Source organism: Ranitomeya variabilis, chromosome 6, assembly GCF_051348905.1.
Source record: "Ranitomeya variabilis isolate aRanVar5 chromosome 6, aRanVar5.hap1, whole genome shotgun sequence".
Taxonomy (NCBI): domain Eukaryota; kingdom Metazoa; phylum Chordata; class Amphibia; order Anura; family Dendrobatidae; genus Ranitomeya; species Ranitomeya variabilis.
This window is the reverse complement of record NC_135237.1, coordinates 366,660,882-366,682,804: the sequence shown is the minus strand read 5'-3', so window position 1 is coordinate 366,682,804 and position 21,923 is coordinate 366,660,882. Positions and strand designations below refer to the sequence as shown.

The 21,923-nt window shown below is 44.5% G+C and overlaps 1 protein-coding gene across 1 annotated transcript in view; it reads left to right on the top strand.

Annotated features, from left to right (window-relative positions):
- LOC143782504 (Y+L amino acid transporter 2-like) overlaps positions 1-21,923 on the top strand; it is a 117,789-nt gene that overhangs the window by 17,378 nt on the left and 78,488 nt on the right. The gene's annotated exons all lie outside the window — the stretch shown is intronic.

Here is a 21,923-nt window from a genome sequence, read left to right as displayed (position 1 = left end):
CACACAATTAATGTCATAGATAAGGCAGGTGATGTGAAGCAGAATTACCATTATGGGAGAGTGCTAAACAGTTGTGTCCATAAATATTGTAACATTTCATAGATAAGGAACTAAGGATCTCTGAACTGTTACAATATTTATGGACATAACTGTTTATCACTCACATATTGGTAATTCTGCTTCACGTCACCTGTCTTATCTATGACATTATTTCTGTGCTGTGTTGTGCATAAATGTGATTCTTCAGAATTTGTATTAGTCTATGCCTGATGAAGAGACCTGAGTAGTCTCGAAAGCTTGCAATTTGTTACCATCTTTTCAGTTAGCCATTAAAAGGTATCAACCACTGAGGACTCTCAATTCTAAATATTTTTTTATCTACTGGCTAACATGGTACAAAGATATACTAGTTTAAACCAGTCAGTGAAAGAGCAACTAGAGTTTATATCTTTTCTGTTTATGTTCTTTACCCTGCACCTATGTTCTGTTTTTTTAGGTAGTAGGTGGCATATTCTCTAAAAGTGCATACTTATTCCTTTATTTTGTATTTTGTGGTTTGCTTTACTCACTCTGGGATCTCTTTCTATTTCAGCACACTTTTCCTTCTGTAGGTAATTTGCTCTCTGCTCTGACCTCCAGTTCTTTAGAAGGAACGTATAGCGCTTGACAGCCTTCGGGGAGCATATGTCCAATTTTCATCATCTAGTCTGTGGTTAGGGCTAACTCCGCTCAAGCAGAAACCACTAGAGACTGCGGGGTCAGGATTTCTAGTCTGTATAGGAACTGGCAGGGTCAGTTGCAGTTTTTAGTGTGTTATGTATTATCCCAACTGATTTGCTACACCATCAGAACACCTGTAATAATGTCCCCTATCCTGGCCTCTTTCTGTAATAATGCTTCCTGTCCTGGCACCTATGTTGAAATAATGTCTCTCATCATAGGCTCCTTCCTACCTTAATATCCCATAATTACTCTTCCTGTTATAATGTCCCCAATCCTGGGCCCCTTCCAGGTATAATGTCCCCTTTCCTTTTATATTGTCCCCCCTCATGGCCACCTGTCCTGTGTCCTTTGCCCCTTACTGTAATAATATCTCCCATCCATCCTTCTTCCTGTAACAATGTCCTACATCCTGGTATAATAACCCCCATCATAGGTCCCTTCCTGGTATCATGTCTGCTATCTTATAATAATATCCGCCTTCTTGGGCCCCTTCCTGGTATAATGACCCCCATCCAAGGTTCCTTCCTTGTATATTAACCCCATCCTGGACCCCATCATATTATAATAACTCCAATCCTGAACCCCTTTTTGTATAATTACTCCCATCCTGGGCCCTTCCTTGTATACTGACACCCATCATAGTCCCCATTCTGGTATAATGACCCCCATCCTGGGTCCCATTCTGGTATGCCCCCGTCCTGGACCCTCTCTTTGAAAAATTACACCTATCCTGTACTCTATTCTGGTATATTGACCTCCATCATGGACCCCTTCAGGGGCTGACTGGCCCAGGTGGCAAAGAGGCAAATGCCCCCCAGGCCGCTCCCCCAGCTGCTGTTCAGGGCCGGCTGCCTGGTGGTGGCTACAGCCACACAGCAAATTGTGCGCAGCCATGTCTGCTGTACTGTGACGCGGCCGGCAGCAGACACAGCCGCATCACAGTCAGCGCACACGTCTGCGCTGGGGCCAGGAGCTATGCTTGGCTGTCACCTTGATGGCTGCGCAGCTACTGCTCCCTTCATGTTCTCTATACTTCCAGGTTAGGTGTTGGGCATGCGCGATGGCATCCTCACGCACTTGCCGACATGACCTGGATGCTAGAAGCAGAGAGGCACTGCAGGGGAGCGACTGGTGAGGTAAGTATGAAGAACTTTTTTGTTTTCTTTATAAAATAAATTTAATGGTGGGTAACTGCAAGTGATGAAGTGGGAGGTGTAAGGAGACTGCACATGATGGAATTTGGGGGTTAAAGGAGACTGCACATGATGGAGTGAGGGGCTAAGTGGGGCTGCACATGATGAAGGTTGAGTGGGGCTGTACATGATGGAGTGGGGCTGCACATGATAGTTTAGTGGATAAAGGAGACTGCACATGATAAAGTGGGGAGAGTGGGGCTGTATGATGGAATGGGGCTGCACATGATGATGTGGGGGTAAGGGGGATTGTGCATGATGAAGGGGATTGGGGCTGCACATGAAGTGGGGGGTAAGGGGGACTGCCCATGATGAAGTGGGGGTAAGGAGGACTGCACATGATGAAGTGGGGGTAAGGTGATCTGCACATGAAGTGGGGGGTAATGGGGACTGCACATGATAAAGTGGAGTGTAAGATGGACTGCACATGAAGTGGGGGGTAAGGGTGACTGCACATGATGAAGTGGGGGGTAAGGGGACTGCACATGATGAAGTGGGAGAACGGGACTGCAGGACTGCACATGATGAAGTGTGCCTGATGTGGGACTGCTCATGATGAAATGGAAGAGGGATAGGGGGCTGCAAATGATGAAAGGGCACTGCAGATGAAGTGAGGGGGTGATAGGGGACTGCAATGAATGAAGTAAGGGGACTTCAAATTAAAGTGGGGGGACTGCAAAATGATAAATTCAGTGTGAGGGACAGGGGACAGCAATTTAATTGAAGGTGGGGGTGGGGAGAGCAAATGATCTAGGGGAAGAACAAATAATTAATTTTAAGGGTGGGGGAGTAAATGATGTATTGAATGTGGGGTAGAGCAGTTGATAATGAATAGAGGGTGAGAGAGAAAGACATGACAATGAATTGGGGCTGGAGGGGCATGTAACTATAATGAATCGGAGTTAGGGTTAGAGTGGTAGGTACATAGTGGGGGCGTTGAGGATGAAGTGACTGGTAATGAATTGGGGGAAAGAGTACAGGTGCGAATTAATTTATATATTAAATGGGGAAAGTGGCTATTTATAGTTAGTGGGTGCACAGTGGTGGATTATAATTTATATTTGGAATGGTTGGTTAATAATAATAATTATAATAATTTTATTTCTATTGTGCCAACACTTTACATTTTAGAGGGGACTTGTACAGACAATGGACATTAAGCATAACAATAAACACATAGATCAACAGATACCAAAAGGAATGAGGGCCCTGCTCGCAAGCTTACAATCTATGAGGTTGCATAATAACCAATTATATATTCTTTGTGGGTGCACCTCTGTATTCAGATGTCTAGTGTACACCATGTTCAAAATTATTATGCAAATTGGATTTAAGTGTCATAAAGATTTAATTGTTTTGTTTTTCAAATAAACTCGTGGATGGTACTGTGTCTCAGGGCTCAATGGATCCCTAAAATCAATCTTAAACACATGTGATCATTAGTTTTCCAGGTGATTCTAATTAAAGGAAAACTACTTAAAAATGATGTTCCACATTATTAAGCAGACCACAGGTTTCAAGCAATATGGGAAATAAAAAGGATCTCTCTGCTGCTGAAAAGCACTAAATAGTGCAATGCCTTGGTCAAGGTATGAAAACATTAGATATTTCATGAAAACTTAAGAGTGATCATCATACTGTGAAGAGATTTGTGACTGAAACAGAGCACAGACAGAGTTCATGCAGATAAAGGCATAATGAGGAAGGTTTCTGCCAGACAAATTCATTGGATAAAGAGAGCAGCTGCCAAATACCATTACAAAGCAGCAAACAGTTATTTGAAGCTGCTGGTGCCTCTGGAGTCCCTCGAACCTCAAGGTGTAGGATCCTTCAAAGGCTTGCTGTTGGGCATAAACCTACTATTCGGCCACCCCTAAACAGTGTTCACAAGCAGAAATGGTTGCAGTGGGCCCAGACACACATGAAGACTGATTTCCAAACAGTCTTATTTACTGATGAGTGTCGAGCAACCCTGGGTGGTCCAGATGGATGGAGTAGTGGATGGTTGGTGGATGGCCACCATGTCCCAACAAGGCTGCAACGTCAGCAAGGAGATGGAGAAGTCATGTTTTGGGCCAGAATCATGGGGAAACAGCTTGTAGGGCCCTTTAAGGTTCCTGAAGGTGTGAAAATGACCTCGGCAAAGTATATAGAGTTTCTGACTGACAACTTTCTTCTATGGTATAAAAATCAGAATTGTGCCTTCAGGAGCAACATCATCTTCATGCATGACAATGCCCCATCTCATGCTGCAAAGAATATCTCTGAGTCATTGGCTGCTATGGGCATAAAAGGAGATAAACTCATGGTATTGCCACCATCTTCCCCTGACCTCAACCCTATACAGAACCTTTGGAGTATCATCAAGCAAAAGATCTATGAGGGTGGGAGGCAGTTCACATCCAAACAGCAGCTCTGGGAGGCTATTCTGACTTCATGCAAAGAAATACAAGCAGAAACTCTCCAAATACTCACAAGTTCAATGGAGGCGAGAATTGTGAAGGTGATAACAATGAAGGGTTCCTATGGTAACATGTGACTTGGCCTGTTATAATGTTTTGGCCTTAAATAGCTTTTTTGTTCAGTGAATGTGACCTCCTAATGCTGCAAATTCCACAAATGAGCATTTTCAGTTCTTTAAAACAGATCAAATGTTTAACAATTCTACTGTGCCTAATAATTTGGAACAGTGCATTTTGAGTTTTTATTCATTTTGAAGATTACACTGTTATCATTGGGAGGTTTCTTCAATAAAATTCAATGTATAATCTAACGGGTGATGACTTTTATTAGACTGACTGTCATTTGCACCGATCATTTAGGAAAATCCGAGAAAAATATAATTTGCATAATAATTTGGAACATGGTGTAGAAGAAAGGGAAAAAGTGAGGAATGTGGTCTGGAGGCCGTGCTCTAGGTAACTGTTATTTTATGCAGAGATGAGTCCTGGCTGGAAGAAGTGATGGCAGTCTGTGGTGGATGAAAATGAAAAGCAAAGATGAAGGACTTCAGCTAGAGACGTCACTAGTGAGTCAGTGTATTACCTGTACACTGACACTATACACTGTATACTATATACAAAGCTCCTGTGTATAATGTCACTGGCAGTGGTGATCACTGTATTTACCTGTACACTGACACCTTATACAGATCTCCTGTGTATAATGTCACCAGTGATCACTGTAGTATCTTTACACTGACTGTAAATACAGAGTTCCTGTATACAATGGCACTTAGTATTGTGCTTTATTAAAATTAATGATCAGTATTGTAGTATACAAGAAGTAAAAGGTGTACACTCCCTGACAGAAGTAATGTCGCTTATCCATGTTATGTAAATAAAAGCTTATAACCTGATGTTAAATTCATCCATTGGTTGTATAAATTATTCTTTTGAAAGCTGAAACCTTCCAAAATGTGGTTTAGGTTAAGAAAATAAATTGACATCAATGCAGAAATATTGATTAGTTAATGGACACAGAATGGTCAGATTTTAGCAAGACAAAAGTTTTGTCGCCTGGTCATATAATGCACCCAATCCTAGTTTACATCCTTACCTGTGCTCAGTAAATGATCGGTTATTTAGTGCGTGTGTATAAAAAGAAACCCCGCTCCCCAGACCTTCACTTGAACTGCAACTTAAGCTCTGACAACATGCCATAAATCCACCCTGCGACCAAAGCCTGAATTATCAAGAGGCTGAAGACCAGATCCACTGCAGAGGTGGCGGGCACCTTTAATGTGTCTCAGCGTCAAGTACAAAGAATTAAAAAAAAGATTTGAAGAGACTGGAGATGTGTTTGACTAGCCCAGGTCTGGCTGACCCCGCAAGACAACTCCTCAGGAGGAACGTTTGTTGGTTAGAAAATCCAAAGCAAGCTCCTCTTCCACAGCAGCAGAGCTCCAACAGGTCTGGTCACCTCAAGTCCCTGTGTCAACTAGAACAGTTTCTAGGATTCTGTCTCAAAATGGCCTCCATGGTCGAATCAGTGCCCAGGAGCCAGCAGTAAACAAAAGGCAAATAAAAAACCGTGTGGCATCTGCAAACTCCCACAGCCTGCTAAATAGATGGACCTGGAAAAGTGGCAGAAGGTGGATTTCTCTTCAGTAGAATTACACCACAGCTGCCACAAACACTGCAGGAGACCTACTGGAGCCCGTATGGATCCAAAATGCACCCAGAAGACAGTTAAATTTGGTGGTGGAAAGATCATGGTCTGGGGTTACATTCAGTATGGGGGTGTGCAAAACATTTGCAAGGTGGAAGGCAATATCAATAGCCTAAAATATCAAGAAGTATTAGCTACCTCTTATATTCCAAATCATAAAAGAGGTCATTCTGCAGCAGGATAGTGCTCCATCTCATACATCCATCTCTACAACAAAGTTCCTCCAGGCAAAAAAGATCAAGGTGCTCAAGGACTGGCCAGCCCAGTCACCAGACATGAACATCATTGAGCATGTTTGGGGGTAGGATGAAAGAGGAAGCTTGGAAGACAAAACCAAAGAATCTAGAGGAGCACCACAATTTCATTCACCAATGTTATGCAACATATATTTGTATTTTAAGTTAATTATTTGTCTTTGGCAACAAAAATTTTGTCTTGCCAAAATCTGACCATTCTGTGTCCATTAACTGATCAATATTTCTGCTTTAATAACAATTTATTTTCTTAACCTAAACCACATTTTGGAGGGTTTCAGCTTTCAAAAGAATAACTTATACAACTAATGGATGAATTTAACGTCAGGTTATAAGCTTTTATTTACATAACATGAATAAGCGACATAACTTGTGTCAGGGAGTGTATGGTGGCATCATTGGTCTTTGTATAGAGTGTAGTTTCATGTAGAGGTAATGGTGATATTATAATATTATGCAGAGGTGTCAAACTGCATTCCTCGAGGGCCGCCAACAGGTCATGTTTTCAGGATTTCCTTGTATTGCACAGGTGATAATTTAATCACCTGCACAGAATGATTCCAGCACCTTGTGGAATGCTAAGGAAATCCTGAAAACATGACCTGTTGGCGGCCCTCGAGGAATGCAGTTTGACACCTCTGATATTATGTATTCTCTGTGTAGTGGTGTTAGTACTAGGCACTGTGTAGCTGTATTGTTGTGTGTATGTTTGTAAGTAAGCTCCGTTATGGCACCATATCTAAGCAGTAAGCTTGGTTCTGGTACTCTATCAATGTAGTAATCTAGATTATGGTACTGTATGTATGTCGTAATCTCAGTTCTGCTCCAGTTTCTATGTAGCAGACTTGGTTCCATGTAGTAGACGTATTAAGCTCGGTTCTGCTCCTTTATCTCTCTAGTAAGCTCGGTTCTGCTCCCTTATCTCTGTAGTATGCTATGTTCTGCTCCCATACCTCTGTCGTAAGTTTGGTTCTGCTCCCATATCTCTGTAGTAAGCTCGATTCTGTTCCCATATCTCTGCAGTAAGCTCGGTTCTGCTCCCATTTCTCTGCACTAAGCTCGGTTCTGCTCCCTTATCTCTGTAGTAAGCTCGTTTCTGCTGCCATATCTCTGTAGTAAGCCCTGTTCTGCTCCCATATCTCTGCAGTAAGCTCGGTTCTGCTCCCATATCCTTGCAGTAAGCTCGGTTCTGCTCCCATATCTCTGTAGTAAGCTCGGTTCTGCTCCCATATCTTTGCAGTAAACTCGGTTCGGCTCCCATATCTCTGCATCTAGTAAGTTCGGTTCTGCTCCCTTATCTCTGTAGTAAGCTCGGTTCTGCTCCCTTATCTCTGTAGTAAGCTCGTTTCTGCTGCCATATCTCTGTAGTAAGCCCTGTTCTGCTCCCATATCTCTGCAGTAAGCTCGGTTCTGCTCCCATATCTCTATAGTAAGCTCTGTTCTGCTCCCATATCTCTGTAGTAAGCTCTGTTCTGCTCACATATCTCTGTAGTAAGCTCCGTTCTGTTCCCATATCTCTGGAGTAAGCTCGATTCTGCTCCTATATCTATGCAGCAAGCTCCGTTCAGTTCCCATATCTGTGTACCAGCCTGTTTTTAAAGCCTGTTATCACTGCTACTTTAATGCAGTGGCCAGATATAAGCAGGGAAAAGGAGGGCCACCGCAACTCGAGGGCCACTGCCTTGTGATTGCCCCCCAGGCTGAAAATTGCCAGCCAGCCCCTGGACCCCTTCCTGGTATAATGTCCGTACTATTTTCCAAAACATAAAAATAATTAATTCTTCTTACCTTCCTCCAATCACATGATGTGTGGTGTCCTCTTCTGTAGCCAGCAGCTGACTTCATTGTGCCGGCACCTTCAGTGAATAATGTCATTGCCGCTTGTGACTGGCACAACCTCTGAATGGCCTGCGGCATATGTTGCATATAGCAGGTGGCCAGCGGGTCCCTGTCGCAAATCTAGCTGAAGTAGGCACCAGTGTCGGCGTGACCCCTCCCACTCGGGCCCGATTGTGGTTACACTCTCTAATCATTGCGCCCCGGACCAACATTTTCGAATATACTTGAAACATAAATTCCCTCTACTTTCCTTACTACACTATCTACAGTTAAGTCCAGAAATATTTGAACAGTGACACAAGTTTTGGCGTTTTAGCTGTTTACCAAAATAAATTCAATATATAGTTATATAATCAATAGGAGTTTAAAGTGCAGACTCCCAACTTAAATTTGAGGGTATTCACACCTTAATTGGGGGAAGGATTTAAGAATTACAGCTCTTTAATATGTAGATGCCTCTTTTTAACCCCTTTACCCCCAAGGGTGGTTTGCATGTTAATGAGCGGGCTAATTTTTACAATTCTGACCACTGTCTCTTTATGACGTAATAACTCTGGAACGCTTCAATGGATCCCAGTAATTCTGAGAATATTGTTTTATGACATATTGTGCTTCATGATAGTGGTAAAATTTCTTTGCTAAGACTTGCGTTTAATTGTAAAAAAAAATGGAAATTTGGCGAAAATTTTGAGAATGAGATATGTTACACAAAATACTTAATAAGTAACATTTCCCACATGTCTATTTTACATCACCACAATTTCGGAACCAAAATTTTTTTGTTAAGAAGTTATAAGGGTTAAAAGTTGAACAGCGATTTCTCATTTTTACAACCCTATTTTTTTGTGGGGCAGCACATCATATTAGAAGTCACTTTGAGGGGTATATATGATAGAAAATACCCAAAGGTGACACGATTCTAAAAACTGCAGGTGTTCAAAACCACATTCAAGAAGTTTATTAACCCTTCAGGTGCTTCACAGGAATTTTTCAAATGTATAAAAAAATTAACATTTAACTTTTTTCACAAAAAAATTACTTCAGATCCCAATTTTTTTATTTTACCAAGGGTAACAGAAGAACTTGGACACCAAAAGCAGTTTTGCCATTTGTCCTGAGTACCCTGATTCCCCAGATGTGGGGGTAAGCCACTGTTTAGGCGCATGGCAGAGCTCGGAAGGGAAGGAGCACTGTTTTACTTTTTCAAAGCAAAATTGGCTGGAATTGAGATCGGACACAATGTCGTGTTTGGAGAGCCCCTGATGTGCCTAAACAGTGGAAACACCCCATAAGTGACACAATTTTGAAAATGAGATCCCCCAAAGGAACTTATCTCGATGTGTCATGCGCACTTTGAACCCCAAGTGCTTCGCAAAAGTTTATAACGTACAGCCGTAAAAATAAAAAATCATATTTTTTCCATAAAAATGATTTTCGCCCCCAATTTTTAATTTTACCAAGGGTAAAAGGAGAAATTGGACCCCAAAAATTATTGTGCAATTTGTCCTGAGTACGCTGATACCCATTATGTTGGGGTAAACCACTGTTTGGGCGCATGGCAGCGTTCGGAAGGGAAGGAGCGCCGTTTGACTTTTTTAACGCAAAATTGGCTGAAATTGAGATCGGATGCCACGTTGTGTTTGGAGAGCCCCTGATGTTCCTAAACAGTGGAAACCACTGACAAGTGACACCATTTTCGAAACTAGACCCCCCACAAAAGTTTATAAAGTAGAGCCATGAAAATAAAAAATCATATTTTTTCCACAAGAATAATCTTTTCGCCCCAAAATTTTTATTTTACCAAGGGTAACAGGAGATATTGAACCCCAAAAGTTGGTGTGCAATTTCTCTTAAGTATGCTGATACCCCATATGTAGGGGAATACTACTTTTTGGGCACAGTGCAAAGCTCAGTAGGGAAGAGGCGCCATATTGGAGTTCAGATTTGGAATGGTTTGAGGGTGCCTTGTCACATTGGCAGAGCCCCTGAGGTGCCAGGAGATAACAGAAGCAGTAATATGTGAACTCATTTTACAAACTACACTCCTCAATGAATTCGTCTGGTGGTGCAGTGAACATATTAACACCTCACAGAATTTTATACCACTGAGTGGTGAAGAAAGAAAAAATTACACTTTTACCACTAAAATGTTTCAGCCCAAGTTTTTAATTTTTCTAAGGGCTAATAGGAATTTTTTTTTTAAAACAAACTTAGGTCCATTTTTTTCCTGAGTATGCCAATACCCTAAATGTAATCAGGAAATATTTTTTAGGCACAGTGCAAAGCTCAAAAGGCAAGGAGCGCCAGATTTTACTGTTATGGTTTGCAGGTGCCATGACCCACTAGGAGAGTCCATGAGGAGCAAGAACAGCAGAACCCCCCATAAGTGACCCCATTTTACGAACTACACCTCTCAATGAATTCATCTAGGGGTGCAGTTGTAAGGGTCTGGACCATGGCAGTAGTCATGGCCAAACACTCTGGTACATCAGAGCTCTGGTCTCCCAATACATGAAAGCATTGTCCATTACTTTGTGTACCTGTGGCTCCATTCTCTGCGCTGTCAGGGCCACCTCTGCTTCGCCACAGATTCCCAACAGTGGATGCAACAAAGATTGAGACACAGTCCTTTTCAACTTTCAAATCAACAACTTTACTGCGAGCTTTACACAGCACATCCAGACTCTTCACAGCAATTACATCAGAATCAGCATTACAGATTTCCTCTTCTCTCCCTGCACATCCTTCGTTTTACATAACACATACCCGGGTTGGACCGTGCCGCACAGGTCCTCAGTGTCATCCCAATTCAGCTCGGCCACGGTAAAGTCTTTCTCAGTCTGCTTCGCTTCAGGCAAAAGAATTTCCACCTCCAAAGCTACCGTAGTTGCCACCTGGTGAGTGTTATGGTTCTCAATGGCAAGAGAACATAGCCCAGCATACATAGGAACTAGCTCTTGGAAGGATGGAAACTTAAACTGACCATGAACTAAACCTGCCGCACAACTAACAGTAGCCGGGTAGCGTAGCCTGCGTTTTATCCCTAGACGCCCAGCGCCGGCCGGAGGACTAACTAATCCTGGCAGAGGAAAATATAGTCCTGGCTCACCTCTAGAGAAATTTCCCCGAAAGGCAGACAGAGGCCCCTGTTATGACCCCAATGGCGAGGGTCTCAGAGGAACGTGGAAGTCTGCAGAATACAAAAATCCAGCTCATAGGGCAGTGGTAACTGGGTTGACCATATATCTACTCCTAACGCCAACACTAGAAGTAGCCGGGGATCATTCCTACGTTGATTCTAGATGACACGCGCCAGCCGGAGAATCTAGCTACCCCTAGTAGAGGAAAACAAAGACCTTTCTTGCCTCCAGAGAAGGGGACCCCAAAGCTGGATAGAAGCCCCCCACAAATAATGACGGTGAGGTAAGAGGAAATGACAAACACAGAAATGAACCAGGTTTAGCACAGAGAGGCCCGCTTACTGATAGCAGAATAAAGAAAGGTAACTTATATGGTCAACAAAAACCCTATCAAAATCCACACTGGAAATTCAAGAACCCCCGAACCGTCTAACGGTCCGGGGGGAGAACACCAGCCCCCTAGAGCTTCCAGCAAAGGTCAGGATATAGATTAGGAACAAGCTGGACAAAAATACAAAACCAAAACAAATAGCAAAAAGCAAAAGGCAGACTTAGCTGATATAACTGGAACCAGGATCAGTAGACAAGAGCACAGCAGACTAGCTCTGATAACTACGTTGCCAGGCATTGAACTGAAGGTCCAGGGAGCTTATATAGCAACACCCCTAACTAACGACCCAGGTGCGGATAAAAGGAATGACAGAAAAACCAGAGTCAAAAAACTAGTAACCACTAGAGGGAGCAAAAAGCAAATTCACAACAGTACCCCCCCCTTAGTGAGGGGTCACCGAACCCTCACCACGACCACCAGGGCGATCAGGATGAGCGGCATGAAAGGCACGAACTAAATCGGCCGCATGAACATCAGAGGCGACCACCCAGGAATTATCCTCCTGACCATAGCCCTTCCACTTGACCAGGTACTGAAGCCTCCGCCTGGAGAGGCGAGAATCCAAGATCTTCTCCACCACGTACTCCAACTCGCCCTCAACCAACACCGGAGCAGGAGGCTCAGCAGAAGGAACTACAGGCACAATGTACCGCCGCAACAAGGACCTATGAAATACATTGTGAATAGCAAACGACACAGGAAGATCCAGACGAAAAGATACAGGATTAAGGATTTCCAATATCTTGTAAGGCCCAATAAAACGAGGTTTAAATTTGGGAGAGGAGACCTTCATAGGAACAAAGCGGGAAGAAAGCCATACCAAATCCCCAACGCGTAGTCGGGGACCCACACCGCGGCGGCGGTTGGCAAAGCGCTGAGCCTTCTCCTGTGACAACTTCAAGTTGTCCACCACATGATTCCAGATCTGCTGCAACCTATCCACCACAGAATCCACCCCAGGACAGTCAGAAGGCTCCACATGACCCGAAGAAAAGCGAGGATGGAAACCAGAGTTGCAGAAAAAAGGCGAAACCAAGGTGGCGGAACTAGCCCGATTATTAAGGGCAAACTCAGCCAATGGCAAGAATGTCACCCAATCGTCCTGATCAGCAGAGACAAAACACCTCAAATAAGCCTCCAAAGTCTGATTGGTTCGCTCCGTCTGTCCATTAGTCTGAGGATGGAAAGCAGACGAAAACGACAAATCAATGCCCATCCTACTACAAAAGGATCGCCAGAACCTGGAAACGAACTGGGATCCTCTGTCTGACACAATATTCTCAGGGATGCCGTGCAAACGAACCACGTTCTGGAAAAACACAGGAACCAGATCGGAAGAGGAAGGCAGCTTAGGCAAGGGAACCAAATGGACCATCTTGGAGAAGCGATCACATATCACCCAGATAACGGACATGCCCTGAGATAGCGGAAGATCAGAAATGAAATCCATGGAGATATGTGTCCAAGGTCTCTTCGGGACAGGCAAGGGCAAGAGCAAACCGCTGGCACGAGAACAGCAAGGCTTAGCTCGAGCACAAGTCCCACAGGACTGCACAAATGACCGCACATCCCTTGACAAGGAAGGCCACCAAAAGGACCTGGCCACCAGATCTCTGGTGCCAAAAATTCCCGGGTGACCTGCCAACACCGAGGAATGAACCTCGGAAATGACTCTGCTGGTCCACTTATCCGGGACAAACAGTCTGTCAGGTGGACAAGACTCAGGCCTATCAGCCTGAAATCTCTGCAACACACGTCGCAGATCCGGAGAAATAGCTGACAAGATAACTCCATCTTTAAGAATACCAACAGGATCAGCGACTCCAGGAGCATCAGGCACAAAGCTCCTAGAAAGAGCATCGGCCTTCACATTCTTTGAACCTGGTAAATACGAGACAACAAAATCAAAGCGGGAGAAAAACAATGACCAGCGGGCCTGTCTCGGATTAAGGCGTTTAGCAGACTCGAGATACATCAGATTTTTGTGATCAGTCAAGACCACCACACGATGCTTAGCACCCTCGAGCCAATGACGCCACTCCTCAAATGCCCATTTCATGGCCAACAACTCCCGATTGCCCACATCATAATTTCGCTCGGCAGGCGAAAACTTCCTAGAGAAAAAGGCACAAGGTTTCATAACAGAGCAACCAGGGCCTCTCTGCGACAAAACGGCCCCTGCCCCAATCTCCGAAGCATCCACCTCAACCTGAAAGGGAAGTGAGACGTCAGGCTGGCACAAAACAGGCGCCGAAGTAAACCGGCGTTTCAACTCCTGGAAAGCCTCCACGGCAGCAGGAGCCCAGTTAGCTACATCGGAGCCCTTCTTGGTCATATCCGTCAAAGGTTTCACAATGCTAGAAAAATTAGCAATAAAACGACGGTAGAAGTTAGCGAAGCCCAAGAACTTCTGAAGACTCTTAACTGACGAGGGCTGAGTCCAATCAAGAATAGCTCGGACCTTGACTGGGTCCATCTCCACAGCAGAAGGGGAAAAAATGAACCCCAAAAAGGGAACCTTCTGTACACCAAAGAGACACTTTGAGCCCTTGACAAACAAAGAATTTTCACGCAAAATTTTAAAGACCAACCTGACCTGCTCCACATGCGAATCCCAATTATCAGAAAAAACCAAAATATCATCCAGATAAACAATCAAAAATTTATCCAGATACTTCCGGAAAATGTCATGCATAAAGGACTGAAAAACTGAAGGCGCATTGGAGAGCCCAAAAGGCATCACCAAGTACTCAAAATGACCTTCGGGCGTATTGAATGCGGTTTTCCATTCATCACCTTGCTTAATGCGCACAAGGTTGTACGCACCACGAAGGTCTATCTTGGTGAACCACTTGGCACCCTTAATCCGGGCAAACAAGTCAGACAACAGCGGTAAAGGATACTGAAATTTGACAGTGATCTTATTTAAAAGCCGATAATCAATACAAGGTCTCAAAGATCCGTCCTTTTTTGCCACAAAAAAGAATCCCGCACCAAGAGGGGAAGAAGACGGACGAATATGTCCTTTCTCCAGAGACTCCTTGATATATGAACGCATAGCGGTATGTTCAGGCACCGACAGATTAAACAGTCTTCCCTTAGGAAACTTACTGCCTGGGATCAAATCTATAGCACAGTCACAGTCCCTATGAGGAGGCAGTGCACTGGACTCAGACTCACTGAAGACATCCTGATAATCAGACAAATACTCCGGAACTTCCGAAGGCGTAGAAGCAGCAATAGACACAGGCAGGGAATCCCCATGAATACCACGACAGCCCCAACTTGAGACTGACATAGCCTTCCAGTCCAGGACTGGATTATGGGTCTGTAACCATGGCAGCCCTAAAACAACCAAATCATGCATTTTATGTAAAACCAGGAAACGTATCACCTCGCGGTGTTCAGGAGTCATGCACATGGTAACCTGTGTCCAATACTGCGGTTTATTTGCTGCCAATGGTGTAGCATCAATACCCCTAAGAGGAATAGGATTTTCTAATGGTTCAAGAGTAAAACCACAGCGCTTAGCAAATGACAGATCCATAAGACTCAGGGCAGCACCTGAATCTACAAACGCCATGACAGGATAAGACGACAGTGAGCAAATCAAAGTTACAGACAGAATAAATTTAGGTTGCAAATTACCAACGGTGACAGGACTAACAACCTTAGCTATACGTTTAGAGCATGCTGAGATAATATGTGTAGAATCACCACAGTAGTAGCACAAGCCATTCCGGCGTCTATGAATTTTCCGCTCATTTCTAGTCAGGATTCTATCACATTGCATTAAATCAGGTGTCTGTTCAGACAACACCATGAGGGAATTTGCGGTTTTTCTATCACATTGCACCGAATTAGGTGTCTGTTCAGACAACACCATGAGGGAATTTGCGGTTTTGCGCTCCCGCAACCGCCGGTCAATTTGAATAGCCAGTGCCATAGTATCATTCAGACCTGTGGGAATGGGAAAACCCACCATAACATTCTTAATGGTTTCAGAAAGGCCATTTCTAAAATTAGCGGCCAATGCACACTCGTTCCAATGTGTCAGCACGGACCATTTCCGAAATTTTTGGCAATACACTTCAGCCTCGTCCTGCCCCTGAGACATAGCCAGCAAGGCCTTTTCTGCCTGAATCTCAAGATTGGGTTCCTCATAAAGTAAACCGAGCGCCAGAAAAAACGCATCAAGATCAGCCAATGCCGGATCTCCTGGCGCCAGCGAAAAAGCCCAATCCTGAGGGTCGCCCCGTAAGAACGAAATGACAATTTTTACTTGCTGAGCAGAATCTCCAGATGAACAGGGTCTCAGGGACAAAAACAATTTACAATTATTCACGAAATTCCTAAACTTAAACCTGTCTCCGGAAAACAGTTCAGGAATCGGTATTTTAGGTTCTGACCTAGGATTTCTGATAACATAGTCTTGTATGCCCTGCACACGAGTAGCCAGCTGGTCCACACTTGTAATCAAGGTCTGGACATTCATGTCTGCAGCAAGCATAGCCACTCTGAGGTAAAGGGGAAGAAGAAAAAAAAAAAAAAAACTCAGAATCTTCTTTCTTATAATCCCTCTTCTGCAATGCATTAAACATTTAATACTGGCCTGGCAAACTGTTATGACCCCAATGGCGAGGGTCTCAGAGGAACGTGGAAGTCTGCAGAATACAAAAATCCAGCTCATAGGGCAGTGGTAACTGGGTTGACCATATATCTACTCCTAACGCCAACACTAGAAGTAGCCGGGGATCATTCCTACGTTGATTCTAGATGACACGCGCCAGCCGGAGAATCTAGCTACCCCTAGTAGAGGAAAACAAAGACCTTTCTTGCCTCCAGAGAAGGGGACCCCAAAGCTGGATAGAAGCCCCCCACAAATAATGACGGTGAGGTAAGAGGAAATGACAAACACAGAAATGAACCAGGTTTAGCACAGAGAGGCCCGCTTACTGATAGCAGAATAAAGAAAGGTAACTTATATGGTCAACAAAAACCCTATCAAAATCCACACTGGAAATTCAAGAACCCCCGAACCGTCTAACGGTCCGGGGGGAGAACACCAGCCCCCTAGAGCTTCCAGCAAAGGTCAGGATATAGATTAGGAACAAGCTGGACAAAAATACAAAACCAAAACAAATAGCAAAAAGCAAAAGGCAGACTTAGCTGATATAACTGGAACCAGGATCAGTAGACAAGAGCACAGCAGACTAGCTCTGATAACTACGTTGCCAGGCATTGAACTGAAGGTCCAGGGAGCTTATATAGCAACACCCCTAACTAACGACCCAGGTGCGGATAAAAGGAATGACAGAAAAACCAGAGTCAAAAAACTAGTAACCACTAGAGGGAGCAAAAAGCAAATTCACAACAGGCCCCCACATATATTGGCGGTGATTTAAGATGAAAATGACAAACGTAGTATGAAAATAGGTTTAGCAAAATCGAGGTCCGCTTACTAGATAGCCGGAAGACAGAAAGGGTACTTTCATGGTCAGCTGAAAACCCTATCAATACACCATCCTGAAATTACTTTAAGACTCTAGTATTAACTCATAACATCAGAGTGGCAATTTCAGATCACAAGAGCTTTCCAGACACAGAAACGAAACTGCAGCTGTGAACTGGAACAAAATGCAAAAAACAAACAAGGACAAAAGTCCGACTTAGCTGGAAGTTGTCTGGTAGCAGGAACATGCACAGAAAGGCTTCTGATTACAATGTTGACCGGCATGGAAGTGACAGAGGAGCAAGGTTAAATAGCGACTCCCACATCCTGATGGGAACAGGTGAACAGAGGGGATGATGCACACAAGTTCAATTCCACCAGTGGCCACCGGGGGAGCCCAAAATCCAATTTCACAACAGTACCCCCCCCCTCAAGGAGGGGGCACCGAACCCTCACCAGAACCACCAGGGCGATCAGGATGAGCCCTATGAAAGGCACGGACCAGATCGGAGGCATGAACATCAGAGGCAGTCACCCAAGAATTATCCTCCTGACCGTATCCCTTCCATTTGACCAGATACTGGAGTTTCCGTCTGGAAACACGGGAGTCCAAGATTTTTTCCACAACGTACTCCAACTCGCCCTCAACCAACACCGGAGCAGGAGGCTCAACGGAAGGCACAACCGGTACCTCATACCTGCGCAACAATGACCGATGAAAAACATTATGAATAGAAAAAGATGCAGGGAGGTCCAAACGGAAGGACACAGGGTTAAGAATCTCCAATATCTTGTACGGGCCGATGAACCGAGGCTTAAACTTAGGAGAAGAAACCCTCATAGGGACAAAACGAGAAGACAACCACACCAAGTCCCCGACACAAAGCCGAGGACCAACCCGACGCCGGCGGTTGGCAAAAAGCTGAGTCTTCTCCTGGGACAACTTCAAATTGTCCACTACCTGCCCCCAAATCTGATGCAACCTCTCCACCACAGCATCCACTCCAGGACAATCCGAAGATTCCACCTGACCGGAGGAAAATCGAGGATGAAACCCCGAACTACAGAAAAAAGGAGACACCAAGGTGGCAGAGCTGGCCCGATTATTGAGGGCAAACTCCGCTAAAGGCAAAAAAGCAACCCAATCATCCTGATCTGCAGACACAAAACACCTCAAATATGTCTCCAAAGTCTGATTCGTCCGCTCGGTCTGGCCATTAGTCTGAGGATGGAAAGCAGACGAGAAAGACAAATCTATGCCCATCCTAGCACAGAATGCCCGCCAAAATCTAGACACGAATTGGGTTCCTCTGTCAGAAACGATATTCTCCGGAATACCATGCAAACGAACCACATTTTGAAAAAACAGAGGAACCAACTCGGAAGAAGAAGGCAACTTAGGCAGGGGAACCAAATGGACCATCTTAGAGAAACGGTCACACACCACCCAGATGACAGACATCTTCAGAGAAACAGGAAGATCCGAAATAAAATCCATCGAGATGTGCATCCAAGGCCTCTTCGGGATAGGCAAGGGCAACAACAATCCACTAGCCCGAGAACAACAAGGCTTGGCCCGAGCACAAACGTCACAAGACTGCACAAAGCCTCGTACATCTCGTGACAGGGAAGGCCACCAGAAGGACCTTGCCACCAAATCCCTGGTACCAAAGATTCCAGGATGACCTGCCAACGCAGAAGAATGAACCTCAGAAATGACTTTACTGGTCCAATCATCAGGAACAAACAGTCTACCAGGTGGGCAACGATCAGGTCTATCCGCCTGAAAATCCTGCAAGGCCCGCCGCAGGTCTGGAGAAACGGCAGACAATATCACTCCATCCTTAAGGATACCTGTAGGTTCAGAATTACCAGGGGAGTCAGGCTCAAAACTCCTAGAAAGGGCATCCGCCTTAACATTCTTAGAACCCGGTAGGTATGACACCACAAAATTAAACCGAGAGAAAAACAACGACCAGCGCGCCTGTCTAGGATTCAGGCGTCTGGCGGACTCAAGATAAATTAAATTTTTGTGGTCGGTCAATACCACCACCTGATGTCTAGCCCCCTCAAGCCAATGACGCCACTCCTCAAAAGCCCACTTCATGGCCAAAAGCTCCCGATTCCCAATATCATAATTCCACTCGGCGGGCGAAAATTTACGAGAAAAAAAAGCACAAGGTTTCATCACGGAGCAGTCGGAACTTCTTTGCGACAAAACCGCCCCAGCTCCGATTTCAGAAGCGTCGACCTCAACCTGAAAAGGAAGAGCAACATCAGGCTGACGCAACACAGGGGCGGAAGAAAAGCGGCGCTTAAGCTCCCGAAAGGCCTCCACAGCAGCAGGGGACCAATCAGCAACATCAGCACCCTTCTTAGTCAAATCAGTCAATGGTTTAACAACATCAGAAAAACCAGCAATAAATCGACGATAAAAGTTAGCAAAGCCCAAAAATTTCTGAAGACTCTTAAGAGAAGAGGGTTGCGTCCAATCACAAATAGCCCGAACCTTGACAGGATCCATCTCGATGGAAGAGGGGGAAAAAATGTATCCCAAGAAGGAAATCTTTTGAACCCCAAAAACGCACTTAGAACCCTTCACACACAAGGAATTAGACCGCAAAACCTGAAAAACCCTCCTGACCTGCTGGACATGAGAGTCCCAGTCATCCGAAAAAATCAGAATATCATCCAGATACACGATCATAAATTTATCCAAATAATCACGGAAAATGTCATGCATAAAGGACTGAAAGACTGAAGGGGCATTTGAAAGGCCAAAAGGCATCACCAAATACTCAAAGTGGCCCTCGGGCGTATTAAATGCGGTTTTCCACTCATCCCCCTGCTTAATTCGCACCAAATTATACGCCCCACGGAGATCTATCTTAGAGAACCACTTGGCCCCCTTTATGCGAGCAAACAAGTCAGTCAGCAGTGGCAACGGATATTGATATTTAACCGTGATTTTATTCAAAAGCCGATAATCAATACACGGCCTCAAAGAGCCATCTTTCTTAGACACAAAGAAAAAACCGGCTCCTAAGGGAGATGACGAAGGACGAATATGTCCCTTTTCCAAGGACTCCTTTATATATTCTCGCATAGCAGCATGTTCAGGCACAGACAGATTAAATAAACGACCCTTAGGGTATTTACTACCCGGAATCAAATCTATGGCACAATCGCACTCCCGGTGCGGAGGTAATGAACCAAGCTTAGGTTCTTCAAAAACGTCACGATAGTCAGACAAGAATTCAGGAATCTCAGAGGGAATAGAGGACGAAATGGAAACCAAAGGTACGTCCCCATGCATCCCCTTACATCCCCAGCTTAACACAGACATAGCGTTCCAGTCGAGGACTGGGTTATGAGATTGCAACCATGGCAATCCAAGCACCAACACATCATGTAGATTATACAGCACAAGAAAGCGAACAATCTCCTGATGATCCGGATTAATTCGCATAGTTACTTGTGTCCAGTATTGTGGTTTATTACTAGCCAATGGGGTGGAGTCAATCCCCTTCAGAGGTATAGGAGTTTCAAGAGGCTCTAAATCATACCCACAGCGTTTGGCAAAGGACCAATCCATAAGACTCAAAGCGGCGCCAGAGTCGACATAGGCATCCGCGGTAATAGATGATAAAGAACAAATCAGGGTCACAGATAGAATAAACTTAGACTGAAAAGTGCCAATTGAAACTGACTTATCAAGCTTCTTAGTACGCTTAGAGCATGCTGATATAACATGAGTTGAATCACCACAATAAAAGCACAACCCATTTTTTCGTCTAAAATTCTGCCGTTCGCTTCTGGACAGAATTCTATCACATTGCATATTCTCTGGCGTCTTCTCAGTAGACACCGCCAAATGGTGCACAGGTTTGCGCTCCCGCAGACGTCTATCGATCTGGATAGCCATTGTCATGGACTCATTCAGACCCGCAGGCACAGGGAACCCCACCATAACATCCTTAACGGCATCAGAGAGACCCTCTCTGAAATTCGCCGCCAGGGCGCACTCATTCCACTGAGTAAGCACAGACCATTTACGGAATTTTTGGCAGTATATTTCAACTTCATCTTGCCCCTGAGATAGGGACATCAAGGCTTTTTCCGCCTGAAGCTCTAAATGAGGTTCCTCATAAAGCAACCCCAAGGCCAGAAAAAACGCATCCACATTGAGCAACGCAGGATCCCCTGGAGCCAATGCAAAAGCCCAATCTTGAGGGTCGCCCCGGAGCAAGGAAATCACAATCCTGACCTGCTGAGCAGGATCTCCAGCAGAGCGAGATTTCAGGGACAAAAACAACTTGCAATTATTTTTGAAATTTTGAAAGCAAGATCTATTCCCCGAGAAAAATTCAGGCAAAGGAATTCTAGGTTCAGATATAGGAACATGAACAACAAAATCTTGTAAATTTTGAACTTTCGTGGTGAGATTATTCAAACCTGCAGCTAAACTCTGAATATCCATTTTAAACAGGTGAACACAGAGCCATTCCAGGATTAGAAGGAGAGAGAGAGAGGAAGGCTGCAATATAGGCAGACTTGCAAGTGATTCAATTGAAAGCACACTCAGAACTGAAGGAAAAAAAAAAAAAAACAGCAGACTTCTTTTTTCTCTCCTTTCTCTGCCAATTAATTTAACCCTTTGTGGGCCGGTCAAACTGTTATGGTTCTCAATGGCAAGAGAACATAGCCCAGCATACATAGGAACTAGCTCTTGGAAGGATGGAAACTTAAACTGACCATGAA